At 35.3% G+C, this 21,169-nt stretch overlaps 1 pseudogene; it reads left to right on the top strand.

Moving 5' to 3' along the window:
• LOC149561226 (GRAS family protein RAM1-like) overlaps nt 1-21,169 on the top strand; it is a 107,854-nt pseudogene that overhangs the window by 84,645 nt on the left and 2,040 nt on the right.

Here is a 21,169-nt window from a genome sequence, read left to right as displayed (position 1 = left end):
TTGAATAATAATGGGAGATGATTAATTCTCAAATGATTTGCTCTCAAATACATTTCAATCTAAATTGGCCATGGTTCAATGAAGGGGTACAAATGATTCAAGCTTCAAAGCTATGATGCCAACTTGAAAATCAGAAATCAAAAAGAACATTTCCATTCTTGTATTCATATAAAATTATACAAGTACATATATAGTTGTGTACCATATGCATAATGCTATAGGAAAGGAAAAAACTATAGGAAAGGAAAGAATCAATTTAGGAAAGAATAGTTTAGGAAAGAATCAATACAATATTAGAAATAATCCAATATTGCAACAATAAAGATATATATTGCTAAGTTGAAAGTGATGCCTAGTTGTCAAATGGAAACAACCATAGAGCTAAAGAATTCTATCAATGGAATAAGAGGATCTAAGCAAGGTCAAAACAAAAGAATGTTGCAAATATTATAAAGTCCTTAATATCAAACTCGATGCAGATGATCATATATTGAAATGATAATTATAAACAACAACTGTCATCTAATGTATACCAAGTCATAACCCATAGTTATGAAATGTTAGATGAATTTTAATGAAGGGATATTTTAAAGATAAGAAAATTAGAGTTCAAAGGGGTGAAATAAAATTTCATTGAGAAGTGGTTAAGGCTTTTAGTTTATGAGAATTATTTTTCATAATTGAATGAAGCTTCTGGAAACAAATTCATGAAGAGGATAAAGATGCCAATGAAAGACAAATTGAAGGTTCCTCTTTTCTATAGATGGTGTGTTGCACATAAGGGAATGTAGATCATATAGGGTTGGGTAGGTTTTGATAGATATTAGAGTTGTCTACTTTAATTTAACTTTATTTCCCAATTTTTTGCAATTATTTTGATTGTCAATAGTATTCAAAAAATAGATAATTTTTTGGGTTGAATGTAGATTCCATTATTTTCAAGACTATGTGTATCAAATTTATTTTACTCTTGGTTTATGTGTGAATTGGGGTTTGAGCAATGGAGTTAAATTATACTACCAAACTCATTTGTTGCAGGGGTTTTCCTTGTTAGTTTAGTCTTTTCTTAATGAATGTGATGGTAGAAGAATCGTGTGTCTCCATTGTCACATGTTGAAGTCTTTTCTTTCTATTTTAGTTGTAATAACTTGCCCCTCATCCAAGAATAGTGTGGGTAGCCTTTGATTTTAGGTTAAAAGCATTTCTTAAATCTTATTCATTGTATGTCCAATTGGAGAGCTCTACCTTGTAAAATTTAGAGGGCGATTACACAATTCAATGCAAAGTGACCCAACTGTTGGTATCTTTTTGTGTCTTCATTTTTGGAAAATAAGGGTTATTTTGATAGTTTATTGTGTGAAGACAAATCTATTTACCAACACTATCCAACACTACTTTTTACATTAACTGTAGCAAATACAAAATTGGTTGAATTGTACAACATCATGCCCTTGGCAACACCACCATGCCATCATGTAACAAGCTCATGGAGGCTAGAAAATATACGACAAAACCTACAACTCACTTCTTTATATATGCATTTTAGATTTACAACATTTTGTGAGGAGGTCCTCAAAAATCTCTTCCAAGTTATAGACTACTAGTACAGATAAAATTTTAACTACATCTAGTAATTATGACATGATAACACTCATACCACCTAATAAATACTTTCCTCCTTAGGTATGAATGGAAACATAGAGGGTCTGTGCATATCCACGAATTTATTTGGATTCCTAGTGCTCTTAACATTGAGAAATTTGATCGGAATAATGTAGAGTCAGTGGGCAATGTAGTTAAACACATTGACAACTATGTTTCTACATGGAGCCTGAGGACTAGGGACAAAGAAAGGAAGTCATACATCACTCTCTAATAGATGATCCTTCCCTACTAGATATAGGAGCAAGTTAAACAATAAATGCTATCAATGATTATATGGTAAAAGATACCTAAGATAAATGGAAGGTTAGTTCCAGTCTACAACCAGGAGAGCCTATCCATGTTGAAGAGCTTGACATGCTCAGGCAATATAGCATAGATATAAACCATGATTGCAGAGAAGCTCTACCTTGTAAAATTTAGAGGGCGATTACACAATTCAATGCAAAGTGACCCAACTGTTGGTATCTTTTTGTGTCTTCATTTTTGGAAAATAAGGGTTATTTTGATAGTTTATTGTGTGAAGACAAATCTATTTACCAACACTATCCAACACTACTTTTTACATTAACTGTAGCAAATACAAAATTGGTTGAATTGTACAACATCATGCCCTTGGAAACACCACCATGCCATCATGTAACAAGCTCATGGAGGCTAGAAAATATACGACAAAACCTACAACTCACTTCTTTATATATGCATTTTAGATTTACAACATTTTGTGAGGAGGTCCTCAAAAATCTCTTCCAAGTTATAGACTACTAGTACAGATAAAATTTTAACTACATCTAGTAATTATGACATGATAACACTCATACCACCTAATAAATACTTTCCTCCTTAGGTATGAATAAACCCCTAAGAATAAACCATCATTACAACCTTCATTGACTCCAACAAGAAAACATTTCAACCCCTACATGCTCCTTGGAAAAATCTAGAATCCACTCTCTCGCCTAGAGAAGGAAAGGCCAATGAAATCATTGTTTCGCATGTGTATTTTGACACAACTACACCACCATTTTAGATGTTCATCCAAGGCATGAAAGGAACATGAAAATTGCACTTGATCAAATGCATAAAAAATACACTTATGAAATCAATATAGAACAACTAGGAACCCCTCCTCCTCCTCACACCTCCAAGACTAGTTGCATTTAAAAAATAGGCATCAACAATTCATTCAACCCTTCACATACCAATTATAGAAATTAAACCATTACAAGGCTAAACACTTTCTTCATTCCAAGAGTCAATGCATAAAATCCAATACATTCTAATAGATGAAATGAGCTTCTTAGGATCAAAACTTATAGAAAATTTTGACAAATAGTTACGCGAGGTATTTTCATGTAAAAAAAAAATCCCTTTTGGAGGTAAATCAATGATATTATTTGGTGACTTGGCACAATTACCACTAGTTAAAGACACCCCAATGTATGCATCAACACCATATGGAGGAACTCTCTCATGCAACTTTGACACATTTATAACTCTCAAAAATATATTCCATCAAAGTGGAGAGGGAAATGCATAGGTAAGCTTTCAAAACCTCTTGGAAAACCTACAAAATTCACAACCAATAACTGAAGATTAGAAACTACTAATGAAAAGATCAATCTCCTCCTAAGGCTTTGAAGAACAATCTAATTTCTTAGTATCTATCCACCTATTTTCCACAAATGAAAAGGTATCATTACACAATAAATAGATGTTAGTATCCTCAATAGTGCTCATCACCCTCTGCATAGAAAAACAACTTATAGTTTCTATAATATCAGATATAAAGGATAAAAAATTACATTCAAAGATACTTTTATGTAACAGAAAAGAAGATATGTTGTCTTGCAATCTATGGGTTGTGACAGGCCTTCTCAACAGTGCAATTGAACATGTCATAGAAATAGTTTACAAGACTAGCAAGGTTGCACATCAACTACCTCTTTTTGTTGTTGTCCACTTCAAGAACTACACAAGGCCACCATGGAACCACAATACACCAAATGACATACCCATAATACCATTGAGTCATGGGCTTTATCAAAGGATACAACTAGGAATGGCATTAGCTTTGACCATATGAAAAGCACAAGGCCTAACTTTGTAGTGTGCTACAATTGACATTGGCAACATTGACCACCAATGACTCACCTTCACATCAATTTCAAGAGTTAAAGTTCTTGTTGGATTGCATATATATCTCACCTTTACATTTGATATATATTCATGTATGCAAATAAACCCATTGGTTTCTTGCCAAATCCAAGAGGAAGCCTAATTATTCATACTATCACATAAGGCATCATACAACTCTAAAAATTGATGACAAAGAAACCATTTTCCACCAATCCTTTTGAGTTTCTAGTAGAGCACATGACAACTGTACTATGCAATGTACATATAATCTTGTTATACCATTGTAAATAACTATATACTTCAAATGTAATTATCCTCAGCAATCTTCAACTTGCACTATGTTTTTGTTTCTAATTTGGATATCTAATTTCACACAAGAATTAACTATTCTTTTATGATCAATGCTATATCCAATAAATCAACAATTTCAATCGATTTCCTAGATATGTTGAGATGTAGGACAATTGTGATGCATGATCTTATCCAACAAAAAAATCTCTAGAGGGTCTGTAATGAAGCAAGAGGTGCCCCTATAATTGTGGAACAAACATTGGCACAAAGGTATTAATTACATGTCAAATACCATCACAACACAATTTTGACCATATATTTATAGAACCAACTATGCCAGAATTGATGAGTTGCATTACCTACCCTTCAACAAATATACATTTTCTTCAAAGTGAGATATGGTTCTAGGTAGCATCAGTAACAATTACAATAGAGTACACTTGTTTATTGGATGGAATTGGAGATATGTGGATAGAACAAATGTTGTAAAGGTCTCAAACTGAAAATCTAGGTTTAGTGAATATGCACTACCATGGCCAAATATTTAGGCTACAATTTGATTATCTCAAACACAATGTAGAATTGACAAGTAATAGAAAGTTGGGGACCGTAGGGTGTCTATCTAGCCATGCTACTCAAAGATAGGATTACAACAATTTCCATTGAGAAGATATTAATATGGACACAAATAGATTATATCTTTTCTCCAATAGTGCATAGTATCATGAGAAACTGGGGACTACAACGTTATTGACTTGAGCACCTTTATTGGTTTGATATGGTCTACCCAATGGCAGAGTTATTTGTACCAGATCAAGTTGAGCACCATGTAGCCTTAATAGACCATGAAGGTAACTAATCTACTTAACTCAATTCCTAACATTTGTCTACTTCAGGTTATACATTGTCATCTTTATAATACACTCTTTTGAAAAATGAAACACTCTCTAATTATCACACTACTTTGTTGTAAGATGATTAATTCCAGCTTCTAATCACATATTGCATTATATATATTCCCTATTGACATCTGAGTCTACCAATTCACTTTTAAAATTATATATTTTAATATATTAAATGATTCTTATCTGAATTAACTTCTTGAAAGAACTTGGTGTCATGTGTCTCTTTGGTTCACTCCTTCCCTACATTGATCTAATAAGAGAAAAGGAAAAGGTTAACTTCCCATGTATATGACCACTACATCTAGAAGAACCACCATTCCATTTCACTCCATCTGCCCATTATTAAATTTATTCTAGACAACAATGTGAAGAAGCTAAGGCACAATCATGGAAAGGACTCATGATTTTCTATATTTGTTCTTGTAATGGTGATGAGGACATGGGCAGCATGCATCTAATCATTTTTTCTTTCCCCATCAACACTTTGTCTTTGGTACGGGTGGGTAGTTGTTTTGGAATTGTAATGCAAACCATGTAAAAAAGATAAGTCTATGCTAGAATTTTATGGAGTTCACTTTATTTAAATTCATGTAATAGTTTCAATACCTCATGTAATTTTTTCCAAACTAATCAAATTGATGGAAGGTAAGAGATGTAATTACAAGATTGTACACTACTTTGGGCATTATATTTAACAAACACTGAAACTTACCAATTGTAGGGATGATCATATGAGTCCCTTTGATGCCTTCCAATTGCTCTAAAGCCTATAAATATTTATCATGAATAAGATAGCCAATATCCATCACCATATGTCATTTCTTTTTCAAGTCCACCCAGTTTCCAACTTGAATTATTACAAGTATTTGAACCTAAATAAGACATCCAGTGCTAGTGAGATTTTCAAACTAAAGAAGGGTTCACATAACTTCACTCATTGAAGTCATAGAGTGCCCATAGAACTATAGCTTGCCTAGGTTATCGTCTTACTTATGTAAATGAAGATGGAGCTGGCTATAGTTCTTTTTTACTAAATGATTTTATGTGATTAAGATTTAATTTTGTAATTTTGAGTTAATACACAAACACATTTAGAAATTAATAGACTTGTAGAAACTACTACTATCCAACTTTTAGACCCTTCAATTGAATTTACAGGTACTCTTGTTCTTTCAAATTCTTTTTAATATTATTGTGCACAAATGATCTATAAGATGTATATATTAACAAAATCATACATATAATATATTATCATTTTTTGGATTTAAACTATCACATTAGTTAGTTTGTGTTTCTAGCTAGTTGTTATTGTAGGAGTTGATGAAATTCAACTCCATGGCTCACCAAGATCACCTACATGCAAATAACCTATCGAAGGGAAACCAAAAAGGAAGAAGTGGAGCTTGGGAAAACCCTAAATGGACTTGAGAGAGAGAACATATTGCAAAACAAAGAAAATGTATTTACAATGAGTTAACAAAATACAATGAGACAACCTGAATATAAAGGCCTCATGGAAGCTTGTAGAACATGCTAGAAAGTGGTAGAAGAAAAGGTTGACAACTAAGCACTCTTCCACAAAATGGTGAAACATGCTAGAAGGGAACAAACTCTCATGTTGTCAACAACTCATCACTATAACTATTAAATGCTAAATATTAAATAAATGCATTAACCTAAGTATGCTTAAGTAAATAGAATAAATAATAAATAATTAATTATTTACTCTTACATCCCCCACCCCTTAAGTGTAACTTAGGGGAATTCCTTAAGCTCACAAAACTAAGAGAAAGTGTAGAATGGGTCTTGGAAACAAGGCCATGTTAGGTACCCATGTACAATGCAAAGAGATGCAACCTCTGTAAATAGGGAAAGAGAGAAAAACTCATGAAAAAAACCTTGCCCCAAAAAGAGGTAAGAACCTAGTGAAGGACTGAAGAAACCTTCAACTAGATAAGCATCCCAAAAAATAGGAAGAAAGAGTGATCATGAAGAGCATCACTGAAGCAGTAAGAAGGTGCAAAATTAGCCATCTAAAAGAAACTCTTGATTTGAAGAACCTCCATGGAAGAAGAAGGCATGAACTAAGTGTGTTTATATGGTAGATGATCCATCTCACCAAAATGCATAGGTAGCAAGCCATTGCAATCACCTCGTATATAGGATCAACTACTAAATACATAGATCACACTATCGAACCATTGAACCATGGAAGCATTAGAACACCAAAATAACTCCCCATTAATTCAAACGGGGTGAGATGATAGGCAACTGAGAAGGTCGGCCGATATCTTCTATAGATAGAATCAAGAACAACGAGAGAGTGGAAGAGGTACAAACACCTATAAAGAGACGGTCACACTGACGCTACATGGGAAAACAAAAGGAAGAAGGACAAAAATAGCAAAAAACTATCCCTCCATGGTTCTTTATAAAAATAGTGCAAGTATAATTGTCTCAAAACAATGTTCATGAAGTTGAAATGCAAGACTAGCACTTTATCTTAGCACGTATACAAAAAAGTGCTTACAAATGATTTCTACAATGATTGCAAAAAAGAAAAAAAGCTAATACAAAAGATAGTACAACCCAAAAAAAAAGATCCCATCCCTTGAAAATGATCCTTGGACCTAAAACACCAAAGATATCCACCATAGAGCAAAAATGCCAAAAATATGATAGAAAGAGCATGGGCTAGAATCTAAGGAAAAGACAACATTTCTAAAAAGATGACAAAACCAGCTTTCCAAAAATATAATATTTTCAAAAAATGGACATGGGACACAAAAGATATGCATGCCAAAGTCAAAAAAAAAAATTTAGAATTTAACTGCAAAATTGAGCAACAAAACTACATCAAAACTTGAAAATACCTACACCAATGTCTCCATCTGATAACCAACTTTCCAACGCTTCTTTTGGATAGAAAAAATACCTCTGTATTCTAAAGATATGGCCAAAAAATTGAGTGTAGCTCAAAAAGGACCCTAGAGAGGTGCTAGACGGCTAATGATGCAGTCCTAACATTAGTATTTCATTGAATCGCAAGAAAAAAAAGCCAGGCGACATGCCACGTGGCAGTGTCACATGGCAATGTGCTGATCAGGTGGGTGATGTAACAGGGTCCATGTGGAAAAGTGCCAATGTGGCACCCCTACCATGTGTCACTAACAAAGACTACCAATTATGCTACAGAACATACGTGGGTGCTATGATCGTAAAGGAGTGGAGTGAAGCAGGTTAGCAAAGGCATTGAAAATAGGTATTGCCACCAATAGGAGCTGAAGACTAGGGAAGCACCACTAGAAAAGGGGGCATACAGGTGTGGTCGGGGGCTAGGTGTCATGTGGGTGGTGTAGCCTATCCCTAGTAGAGCATGGGTGGATTGTTGGTGACACTACAGAGGCCATTGGGCGGTGATGCAGTGGTGCAGCTTACAATAATTTCTTTTTGAAAATCATCTGTACCACCGAACGATAGGGCCTACAAGCAAAATTTTTTTGCCTCCCAAAGCTCTATCACAAAAGTTGACAAATTTTATATGAATCTTAACTGTAAACAACCTTCAAGATCCAATTACAGTGTCCATTTAGTCCCAAAGTGCTCCAAAAAAATGCTCTTCCCCCATATTGAAGAAAAATGCGCTAACAAACTAGGGTTTGTGTCTCTGAATTGTGGCTTCAAAAATCCTTCAGCCTAGAAGTAGTAGGGAGGCTTTGATATGATGTAGGAGTTGATGAAATTCAACTACACAGCTCACAAAGATCACCTGTATGCAAATAACCCATTGAAGGGAAACCAAGAAGGAAGAGGTGGAGCTTGGAAAAACCCTAAATGGACTTGAGAGAGAACATATTGCAAAATAATGAAAATTTTTTTACGATGCGTTAAAAAAATACAATGAGATAGCACAAATATAAAGGCCTCATGGAACCTTGTAGAACAAGCTAGAAAGTGGTAGAAGATAAGGTTGACAATTAAGCACTCTTCCACAAAAGGTGTAACATGCTAGAAGGGAATGAACTCCCATGTTGTCAACAACTCATCACTATAACTATTAAGTGCTAAATATTAAATAAATGGATTAACCTAAGTAAGCTTAAGTAAATAGAATAAATAATTAATTATTAATTATTCACTCTAATAGTTATATGTAGGTAGGTAAACTATTAGATATGAATGATTGTTCCAAGAATATGAAAGAATAGTTACAAACTTGTTCATGGTGATTATTGTGAAAATTCACACTATTATAATCATTGATTATTAAACTAGTGAAAAAATGACTCACGACAGATATCAAAAAATAACACAATTGCAACTTCACCAATAAAATAGGGAAAGGTATTCACAACACAATGAACATAATATTTTTAAGCAAATCATCCTTGGAAAAACCTCTAAGGGAAAACTAGTTCTGCAAAAAGAAAATATATTAACTTCAGAAAATCAAGAGATACAAAATCCTTTGCCTCTCACTAGAAGAATTTAGACAACCTCCTAATTTCTCCAGTTGATATTTTCCACTACTATCCCCAATGCTATCACTACACCCTTTCTAACACGGCAAGACTATTTGTTATCACTGCAAACTCATTTTCTATCACTATTAATGCTTCTACTTCTTCTTGTTGTTCTTCTATTCTCCAAATGCCTCCCTTGACCCCCTTTTAATACTACCTAACCAAGAGGTTTCTAGTTACTTCTTGATCAAGACAACCTAAGAAAAAAGTTTCTAGTTGCTTCTTGATAACAACCTAACAAAGAATTTTCTAGTTTCTTCTTGATTAAAAAAACCTAACTAATAAGTTACTAGTTGCTTCTAAAAGGAGTTAATTAATTAACAGATATTTGTTAATTAATCACATAAGGAAGAACAACTATCCAAGCTACCTAAAACTAACACTTCCTCTTAGTGACGAAGTTGTTATGTATGAAACCCAACTTATTTCTAAAGAAGACAATTTTAGGCTTCCCTAATGCCTTAGTCAAAATCTTTGCTACCTGATCCTCTATAGGTGTGTACTATAGTTAAAAAACCTACCATTATGCACAATCTCTAATGAAGTGATATTTGATATCTATATATTTAGACCTATCATGAAATATTGGATTTGTAGACAACTTGATGCAACTCTGATTATCACAGTGTATCGCAGTAGTCTCAACCTTCTGACCAAACAAGGCTACTAACAACCGAAGCCATATAGTGTCACATGCCACCATGCTAGTTTCTATGTATTATATTTCTACTAAATTTAGAGCCATAGATTTTTGCTTCCTACTAAACCAAGATACAACATTTGATCCCAAATTGAAACAACACCCTGAGGTGCTCCTTTTGTCTATTCTACTTCATGCCCAATCTACACCAATATAACCTATCAATATGATACCTTAACCTCAAACATTTGATCTCATACTCAATTGTACCATGTAAGTAACACAATACATGTTTGGCTGGTGTCTAATGCATTGTCTTTGGTTCAACCATGAACTGACTAAGTGAGTTCACTACAAATGCAATAACTAGCTTGCTGCTAACCAAGTACATAAGAAAATGAATCAACTATATATATAAGGTGGGATCTACATCCTTCTCTTTAGATGTATCTACCTTCCTCCAATTCATGATCATGGGTGTAGACATGGCTATGCAATCCTCCATCCTGAATCTCTTCAAGATTTTAATGCAATATTTCCCTTGACCAAGGACAATCTATCAATCTATTTGCCACACCTCCATGCCTAGAAAGTAGTGCATGAGTCCCAAATCTTTCATCTCAAACTCTTCTACAAAGACCCTCTTGTAGTATTCTATGATCCTAATGAACTTGTAAGAAACAAGTCATCCACATAAAGAACAAGAATGAGAACCTCACCCCCAACCACCAAGTAGTAGAGGTTAGCATCCACTTCACTCTTCTCAAAGCCCATTTCCTGCAAGTATGTGTTAATGCACTCATACCATGCTATGGGATCCTACTTGAGTCAATATAATGCTCTCTTTGATTTGCATAGGTGGGTCTCTTTGTTGTGTGCTACAAAGCCTTCTAGTTGATCTATGTATACCTCCTCCTTTAACTCACTATTAAGGAATGCTATCTTGACATCCATTTGATGGATATTCCATCCCATCTATGCTACAAATGATATCAAAAATAGTATAGAAGTATACCTAGCCATTGGAGAAAATATCTCCTCATATTCTATTCTCTCCTTCTAAGAGAACCCCTTGTCCACAAACTTTCATTGTATTTCTCAATGCTACTATATGCACCATGTTTTATCTTATAGATCCAACATGATCCAACTACTACCCTATCTATTGATCTAGGAAATACCTCCCACACATCATTCTATATAATTGAGTTATACTCCTCAACTATAGCATCTCACCATACCTAATGCTCTGCAGCCTCCTGATAGCTGGAAGGTTCACTATCTACCAACTAACTAACTAGTGCCTTATAGTTATTGAACTTGGTTGGTTGTGTCCACTATCTAGTAATCTTCTTAGGAGCTCCCACAAACTCTTGAGTATCTCTTAGTGTTTCTTGAACCTCATAGTTCCTATTGCCAACTACAGAGGATGAAATATAAACCTGTTGCGCCATGCTATGTAAAATTTCACCACCTAAGCCTACACTTGTACTAGTAACTATACTTGTGCTTTTCTTTCCTTGACTAGGCTTTGGATCTTTTGTTGGCTTCTCACTTTGATTATTTGCTAGCAAATATTTGGACCTTCTAAATGCATTGTTCTCCATTAACTTAACACCACACTTGACAATAATTCTTCTAGTCCTAGGTATAAAAATACTATATGCCTTTGATGTTTCATTATACCAAAAAAAGTACCTTTTATATGTAGTCTGACCTAACTTGGTACATGTATCACCTAGAATATGACAATATGCTAAACTCCCAAATATTCTGAAGTGACCAACATCTGGCTTCTTTCTCATGAAAGATTCCTCTGGTGTCATCTTCCCTAGTGCCTTGTGTGGAACCCTATTCAAAATGTAGATTATTGTACTACATGCCTCTGCCCATAAGTAGTGGTGCATATTGTGGTCATGTAGTATAGTTCTTTTTGTGTTTGATATAGAATGGTTCTTCCACTCAACAACTCCATTCTATTGTGGATTGTAAGGAACAATCTTCTGTCTCTCTTGATTCCTTCCCTAGTACAAAACTCTTGGAAGTTATTTCCTTTGTACTTGCCTCCATTATTTGACTGAAAAACCTTTATCTTCTTTCCTGTCAAGTTCTCCACTAGAGCCTTGAACTTTTGGAACTGACTTAAAACATAATCCTTGGTCTTCAAGAAGTATATTCCAAGTCTTCTTGGAGAAATCATCAATAAAAGTATCATAGTACTCATATCCTCTAAGATATTTTGTCAACATCATTCCACAAAGATCCTAATGTACTAGATCAATAAAACCTTTAAATCTAGTGTCACTCCTTGGAAAAGATGTTTTCACAAACTTCCTCAACACGCATCCCTTACATATGTCATTCTCTATGCTCACCTCTAGAATACCTTTCATCATCTCATGAAGCAATTTGAGTGCTCCATGATGAATATGGCCCATCCTCATATGCCATAGATCTCCAAGATCTTTAGGATTACTACTGCTCATGAGTGGCTTAGGAGTATCAAACTAAAACTTATAAAGGTGACCACTCCTAACTCTAATAGTTATGGGTGACTTCCAATCCTTTTTCTTAATCAACACATGTGTCCCTCTAAAGAGTACATTATACCCCCTATCCTAAATAATAGATACATAAATCAAATTCATACCTAAGCCTAGCACATGCAATACATCATGAATTGGAATTATCTTTTCATTCTCTGTGTGAAACTAAATAGTCCCTTTCCTAATTGGGTTGAGTTTGGACAAGTTTCCCATCAAAATCTAGATTTTGGGGTTCTCCTCCTAACTCTTATCATATGAAATGATACCCCACTATCTATATACTAGATAGTCTATGAGGTTGAGCTCACCATACAAGCTATAAGTGTAAACCATCTTCCTTTTAATTGGAGAGTTTTTATACACTTGTTGAAGCTACCACTTGCTTGTTTTCCTTCTTCCTTCCTAGGAAATCACTAACATAGTGACCATACTCATGATAACCAAAGCACTTGACCTTAGAAAGGCCCTTCTTCTTGTTCCCACTTTGTGAATTTGATCCTTTGCTAGATCCCTTCTTTTCTTTCCCTTTGCCCACGAGGGCAATATTTTGTTGTTACACCTCATTTTTTTACTCTTGTTTTCCCCATTGACAAGACTTAGTCTAAACTCCTTCTAAGTAAAATTAGTCTATAGTCAATCCCAACTCAGTAAGGTATCCTATCCACTAATAACTTGAACAAAGACTCTCCACTTTTTAGAAAACACATTTAGGGCCATTCTCAGTAGCTCATCATCACTAGGACTATCTCCAATAGCTACTAACTCATCCTTGAAAAGTTTAATCTTGGTGAGGTAACTTATAATTTCTTCTCCCTAGTTCATCCTAGTATTCTTTAGCATCTTTCTAAGCATCATCATCTTGTTGCTGGTAGCATTTTGGGGCAGATTCAAAATGGCATCCCACATCTTCTTTTCCATATCTAGCGATGGGATATGTGGAACAATATGATCCTTGACATCATTAATGATAATCCTTCTCACCTTGGCATCATCCCTCTTATACAATGCAAGCTATGTCACATTCCTTGATATAGCTACAACACTAGTAACATAATCCTTGATACGATTCTCTTCCAACAATTAAAAAATGCTAGCCTTCTAGACACCAAAATTGGACGCACCATCCAATCTATCCTGATCTCTCAAACTAGTTGAAGCCATCTCAAGGGATTGAAGCAACAATAATTATGAAGAGATCAACCCTTAATTTCTTTCCTAGTGCAAAACTTGTTTACCTTTAACACTGCTTTGATACCATGTGAAAATTCACACCACTATTGTCATTGATTATTAATCTCCTACCGTAAATGATTATTAAATTACTAGAAATAATAATTCATGACTAATATTGAAAAATAACACAACTACAACTTCACTAATAAAATACAAAAATGAATTCACATCACAATGAATACAATATTTTTGAACAAATTGTCTCGTGAAAAATCCCTAAGGAAAACCCAATTCTGTAGATGAAAAATATATTAATTTTAGTAAATTAAAAGATACAAAATTCCTTGCCTCTCACTAGCAGAATTTAGACAAACTCCTAATTTCTCCTACAGATATTCCCCACTGCTATCCCCAATGCTATCATTGTGCCCTTGCTAACACTGTAAGACTTTTTGCTATCACTGTAAACTCATTTGCTAACACTACAAATGCTTCTACTTCTTCTTGTTGTTCTCTTGTTCTCCAAATGCTTCCCTTGACCTACCTTTTATACTACCTAACCAAGAGGTTCCTAACTACTTCTTTATCAAGACAATCTAACCAAGAAGTTACAAGTTGCTTCTCGATTAAAACAACCTAACAATAGGTTACTAGTTGCTTATAGAAGGAGTCAATTAATCAACAAATACTTGCTAATTAACCACATAAGGATGAAAAACTATCCAAGCTACCTAAAACTAACAATTATATGATTTTTTGTGATACAAGAGTCTTTATTTTGCTTATCATTACATGAAGCATTTTATTCACAAACATTTTTGTCTTCTTGCTATCTTTTCACAATTTTGATACATTTCAACCACAACAGCTTTGACTATGTATTCATTTAGCTATAATGATATAATTTGCTCATTAATCACAAACATTACTATTTCTTTATTATCATTATATGAAGCATATTTTATGAAAACAATGGGAATCTAAAGTTTTGTTGCACAAATTTTATATTTTATAATACCATATTATGCTACAGTTCTCTTCTCAATGAACTAACTACCTACCTTGTTTTCCTATACAGATTTGTTGCAATGAAGGACACTTGCAGAAAACAAATAACATACATAACTTTTATAAATACATTGTACATATCTACCATAAAGATGTATTTATGATTGCAATGGTACCATCTATGCTCGCAACTATGCTAGTTCACAAACAACAATGAAATTTTCATAGCCAAATAAAATTACAAGTGGCTACCATTTTATTCTTTAAAATAAAGGTACACTTCGGCATACCCGTACCCATTGCACCCAAAGGTGCGATCACTAGTTTATTTTGTTAAGGGCCAGTTCAATTTTAATTTAGTAAGTTTATTATCAATTTTTTTTTTTTTTTTTTTCATTTATTTTCTCATTTGATGTAGGGTAGGAAATATTATTGCACTTAGGGCCCATTTGTTTGCTAGAATAGGAATAGGAAAATAGGAAGAGGAAATGTATTCTCTATTTGGTATCTCAAATTGGAATAGGGAATATGCAAACATATTCCAATTTTGCCCCTAAAACGAGCATATGCCCATTCCAAAAAATAGTTGTTATTGGAATGGGCCATTCCTATTCCAAATCTGATTTTTTTTTTTTTTTGTTAACTTTTTTTAAAAAATAAAATAATTTTTTTCTGATTTTTAAAAAAATATTATTTTAAAATAAATTTTAAATTTTTTTTCCAAATTTTAAATTTTAAAAAAAAAATTTATGTTTTTTTTTTTATTATATCTATTTTTAAAAATACAAAACTTACCTTATTCCTATTCCATTTTCATACAACCAAACAAGGGAGTAACATATTCCCAATCAAATACAAGGTTAACTAAACAAGAATGGGATTGCTCTTTTCCTTTCCATTCCACATTTCTATTCTTATGCTAATTTTCCATTTTAATTTTCTATTCCTATGCCAACAAACAAACATACCCTTATATATAATTCCACCCAAATTTCTTTTCACAAAATTTGAAAAAAATGATCTTCACACAATAAGACTACACGATACATTGATTTCAACAAATTTAGGACATTTTCAACGGTGATATTACATTGAACAAGAACGTTCGAGGTAAGGTTGAAGATTTCAGATATGGTATTTGTACGTACTTATTTGGAAACAATGAAAAACTTGGAAAACCCTTTTGGGTTGGATTCAATATTATTCGGACAAGAGAGTTAAAAAGCACATTTCATAGTGCCTCTGATAGATTACAAGGATATCTTAAAAGATGAATATTGAATAGGACATAACTCCATTTTTATCTGTATCGGACAATTCCCTTGACAACCCACTTGAGGAGGAAAATGTCCCTGCTCTGCTACACTGTCCAGCATATCATCTGTATCAAAAGATGGATACTCAAAATTTGTTTGGCCAGTTTGAGGAATTGCCATCAACACCAAATATCATCAGTAGTCATGAACTTTCCATGCCGATAACTTATAGACATGGCAATGACTTTTCATCTGAGGACATCATTAAATTGGCGGGAACTCGGTATGTCTGTGCGTATGTTGATGACAGATTCAATATGAACTCCTCTTTCGCCATTGCAACCCTGCCTATGGAAGAGCAGAATGGGGTTGAATTGTTTCATCTTCTTTTGTCCTCGGTAGAGATGGTAAGCGACAAGTGATATGAAGAAGCCTCCTGTCTGCTCAAACAATGCAAGAATTTCTCTTCACAGTTGGGAAATCCAAAAGAGAGGCTCTGTTATTACTTTTTTGAAGCCTTCCAAGAGAGGATCGAACGCCACAAATGCAGTCAGCCAAGCAAGAGAAACAAAATAGCTGTTGATTACGCAAAAGGGGAGCTCTATTATTTACTTGCTCTCTGCACTACAGTACTTCCCTTTGGTAAAGTGCTACAATTCACGGCCATCCAAGCTATCATTGATGCCGTGAGGGATGACTGTTAATTATTGTTAGTTGGACAACTGTTATTTATGACCCGAAAATAGCAGTTTTATTTATGGGTAGCTTGGAGAGCTATTCGTCCTTATCTATGAATAGAATTTGTATTTATGAGTGGTTTGGATAGCTGTTTTTCCACTTGCCAAGAATTAGTAAATGGTTATTATTTACTAATTTTAGAGATTCCATTTTGGACACCTTGCAACCAATTCTATTATTGGCTGTCGAGTTGTCTTAATCTCAGCCGTTGGTTTGATTTAATCTCGGTCGTTCGTTTACCAACAGTAGTATAAAAAGGGGTCATTAGGTCATTTGGATATGAAGTTTTGGGAGAAACATTTGTAGTGTTAGCAAACAGTCTTGCAGTGTTAGCAAGGGCACAGTGCTAGCATGGAGATAGTAGTGGGGAATATCAGTGGGAGAAATTAGGAGGTTGTTGGAGTTCTGCCAATGAGAGGCAAGAAATTTTGTATCTCTTGATTTGCTGAAGTTTAATATAATTCCTCATCTATAGAACTGGTTTTCCCTTAGGGGTTTTCCAGGGACAATTTGTTCAAAAATATTGTGTTCATTGTGTTGTTCATTTCTTTCCATATTATAAGTGAAATTGCAGTTGTGTTATTTTTCAATATTAGCTAGGAATTTGTTTTCAATAGTTTAATAATCATTTATGATAGAAGATTAATAATCAGTGACTGCAATAGTTTGATTTTTCACATGGTATCAGAGCATTGTTAAGGGTAGAAGAGTTTTGCCGTAGGAAAGAAATTTTGATCTCTTTAGATTTATTATTGCTTTAAACCCTTGAGATGGCTTCAACTGGTTTGAGAGATCAAGATAGATTGGATGGTGCCTCAAATTTTTGTGTCTAGAAGGCCAGAATTTTTTTATTGTTGGAAGAGAATGGTATCAAGGATTATGCTACTAGTGGTGTACCTATACCAACAGATGCAACATAGCTTGCAGCATATAGGAAGGACGATGCCAAAGTGAGGAGGATTATCCTTGATGGTGTCAAGGATCATATTGTTCCACATATCTCGGAGCTAGATACAGCAAAGAAGATGTGGGATGCCATTCTAAATCTGTACGAAAATGCTACCACCAACAGGAAGTTGATTCTCAGAGAGAAGCTAAAGAATACTCGAATAAATCAGGGAGAAGACATCACAAGTTACCTCACCAGGCTCAGAATTGTCAAGGATGAGTTAGCAGCTATTGGAGATAGCCCTAGTGATGATGAGCTAGTGAGAATAGCCCTAAATGGGTTTACTAAACAATGGAGTGTCTTTGTTCAAGTTTCTAGTGGATGAGATACTTTACCAAGTGGAGATCAACTATGGACTGATTTCACTCAGGAGGAGTTTAAACTAAGTCTTGTCAATGGGGCCAACAAGAGTCAGAAAAATGAGGTGGAACAAGAGAACGTTGCCCTAGCGGGTAAAGGGAAAGCAAAGAAGGGATCTAGCAAAGGATCAAATTCACAAAGTAAAAAGAAGAAGAAGGACCTTTCTAAGGTCAAGTGCTTTGGATGTCATGAGTTTGGCCACTATGTTAGTGATTTCTTAGAGAGGAAGAAGGGTAAGAAGCAGGTGGCACCTTCAGCAAGTGCAGAAGAACTCTCCAGTAGAATGGAAGATGAGTTTGCACTCATAGCTTGTATGGTTAGCTCAACCTCACAGTGTGTTTGGTATATAGATAGTGGGGCATCATTTCATATGACAAGAGTTAGAGAGTACTTCTCCAGTTACAAGGAGGAGGACACCAACATCCAGATTTCTATGGGAAACTTGTCCAAACTCAACCCTCTTGGGAAAGGGACTATTCAGTTTCAGAGGGAGAATGGAAAGATAATTCCACTTTATGATGTGTTATATGTGCCAGGCTTAGGTATGAATTTGATTTCTGTATTTGTTCTTCAGGATAGGGGGTATAATGTACTCTTTAGAGGGACACATGTGTTGATTAAGCACAAGGATTGGAAATCACCCATAACTATTGGAGTTAGGAGTGGTCGCCTTTATAGATTGCAGTTTGATGCTCCTAAAGAACTTATGAGCAACAGTAATCTTAGAGATCTTGGAGAGCTATGGCATAGGAGGATGGGCCATATTCATCATGGAGCATTTAGATTGCTTTGTGAGACCGTGATAGGTGTTCCAGAGCTGAGCATAGAGCATGACGATGTATGTAACGGATGTGTGTTGGGGAAGTTTGCGAAAGCATCTTTTCCAAGGAGTGACACCAGATCTAAGGGTGTTCTTGATCTAGTACATTCAGATGTTTGTGGACCAATATCGATCAAATCTCTGAGAGGATATGAGTACTATGTTGCTTTTACTAAAAATTTCTCTAGAAAGACCTGGATATACTTCTTGAAGACTAAGGATGAGGTTTTCAGTCGATTCCAAGAGTTTAAGGCTCTTGTGGAGAACTCGATAGGAAAGAAGATAAAGGTTCTTTAGTTAGACAATGGAGGCGAGTACAAAGGAAATGTCTTCCAGGAGTTCTGCACCAGAGAAGGAATCAAGAGAGAATGGACAGTTCCTTACAATCCACAGTAGAATCGAGTTGTTGAGAGGAAGAACTGTTCTATATTGGAGGTAGCAAGAGCTATGCTACATGACCAGGACATGCCCCATTACTTATGGGCAGAGGCGTGTAATATAATAGTCTACAATCAGAATAGAGTTCCACACAAGGTGCTAGGGAAGATGACACCAGAGGAGGCTTTCATAGGGAAGAAGGCAGATGTTAGTCACTTAAGGATATTCGAGAGTTTGGAATATTGTCATATTCTTGGAGATACACGTACAAAGTTAGATCAGACTGCAGAGAGGGGGTACTTTGTTGGGTACAGTGAGACCTCAAAGGCATATAGGATTTTCATTCCGAGGACTAAAAGAATTATTGTCAAATGGGATGTCAAGTTCATGGAGGACAAGGCATTCAGGAGATCTAGAGATTTGCCAGCAGATGATCAGAGTGAGCAGCCAACAGAAGCTCCAAGACCAAGTCAAGGGCAGCAAAGCTCAAGTACAGTTACCAATACGAATGTAGACTCAGTTAGTGAAGATTCACAGAGTATGGAGCAATAGGTGCAATAGAAAATGCATCTAGAAGACTTAGAGGTTGACATTTCATCCTCTACAGTTGGTAGCAGGAATCATGTGGTTCTATATACACAAAGGGATACTCAGGAGTTTGTGGGAGCTCCTAGGAAGAGTACTAGATAGTGAAGACAACCAGCCAAGTTCAATGACTATGTGGCATTAGTTAGTCAGTTGGTAGATAGTGAGCCTTCTAGCTATTAAGAAGCTGCAGAACATCAAGTATGGCGAGATACTATGGTTGAAAAATATTTTTCAATAATACAGAATAATGTGTGGGAGGTAGTACCTAGACTAACAGATAGGATTATAGTTGGATCACGCTGGATCTATAAGATAAAGCACAGTGCAGATGGTAGCATCAATAAATACAATGCTAGGTTTGTGGAAAAGGTGTTCTCTCAGAAGGAGGGAATAGACTATGAGGAGACATTTGCTCCAGTTGCCAGGTATACTTCTATACGAGCTGTAATCTCACTTGCAGCACAGATGGGATGGCAAATCCATCAAATGGATGTCAAGATAGCATTTCTTAATGGTGAGTTAAAGGAGGAGGTATACATAGAACAACCAGAAGGCTTTGTAGCGCACAACAAAGAGACCCATGTGTGCAGATTGAAGAAAGCATTATATGGACTCAAGCAGGCTCCTAGAGCATGGTATGAGTGCATTGATACATACTTGTAGAAAATGGGCTTTGTGAAGAGTGAAGCAGATGCTAACCTCTACTACTTGATGGTTAGGGGTGAGATTCTCATTCTTGTTCTTTATGTGGACGATCTATTTCTTACAGGTTCACTAGGGCTCATAGTGGATTGCAAGAGGAACCTTGCAGAAGAGTTCGAGATGAAGCATTTAGGACTTATGCACTACTTTCTAGGCATGGAAGTGTGGCAGACAGATGGGGAGATTTTCCTTGGTCAAGGGAAATATTGCATTGAAATCTTGAAGAAATTCGGGATGGAGGATTGCAAAGCCATGTCTACACCCATGATCACAAATTGGAGGAAGCTAGATACATCTAAGGAGAAAGATGTAGATCCCACTTTATATAGACAGCTGGTTGGTTCACTCATGTATTTGGTCAACACTAGACCAGATATAGTATTTGCAGTTAACTCTCTTAGTCAGTTCATGGTTGAACCAAAGAGAATGCATTAGATAGCGGCTAAGCATGTGCTATGTTACCTGCATGGTACAGTCGAGTATGGGATCAG

The sequence above is a fragment of the Cupressus sempervirens genome, chromosome 4, assembly GCF_028749045.1.
Source record: "Cupressus sempervirens isolate cs-2001-9-10 chromosome 4, ASM2874904v1, whole genome shotgun sequence".
Classification (NCBI taxonomy): Eukaryota; Viridiplantae; Streptophyta; class Pinopsida; order Cupressales; family Cupressaceae; genus Cupressus; species Cupressus sempervirens.
Note: the sequence above shows the minus strand (reverse complement) of the source record. Positions and strands in the feature narration are given on the sequence as shown.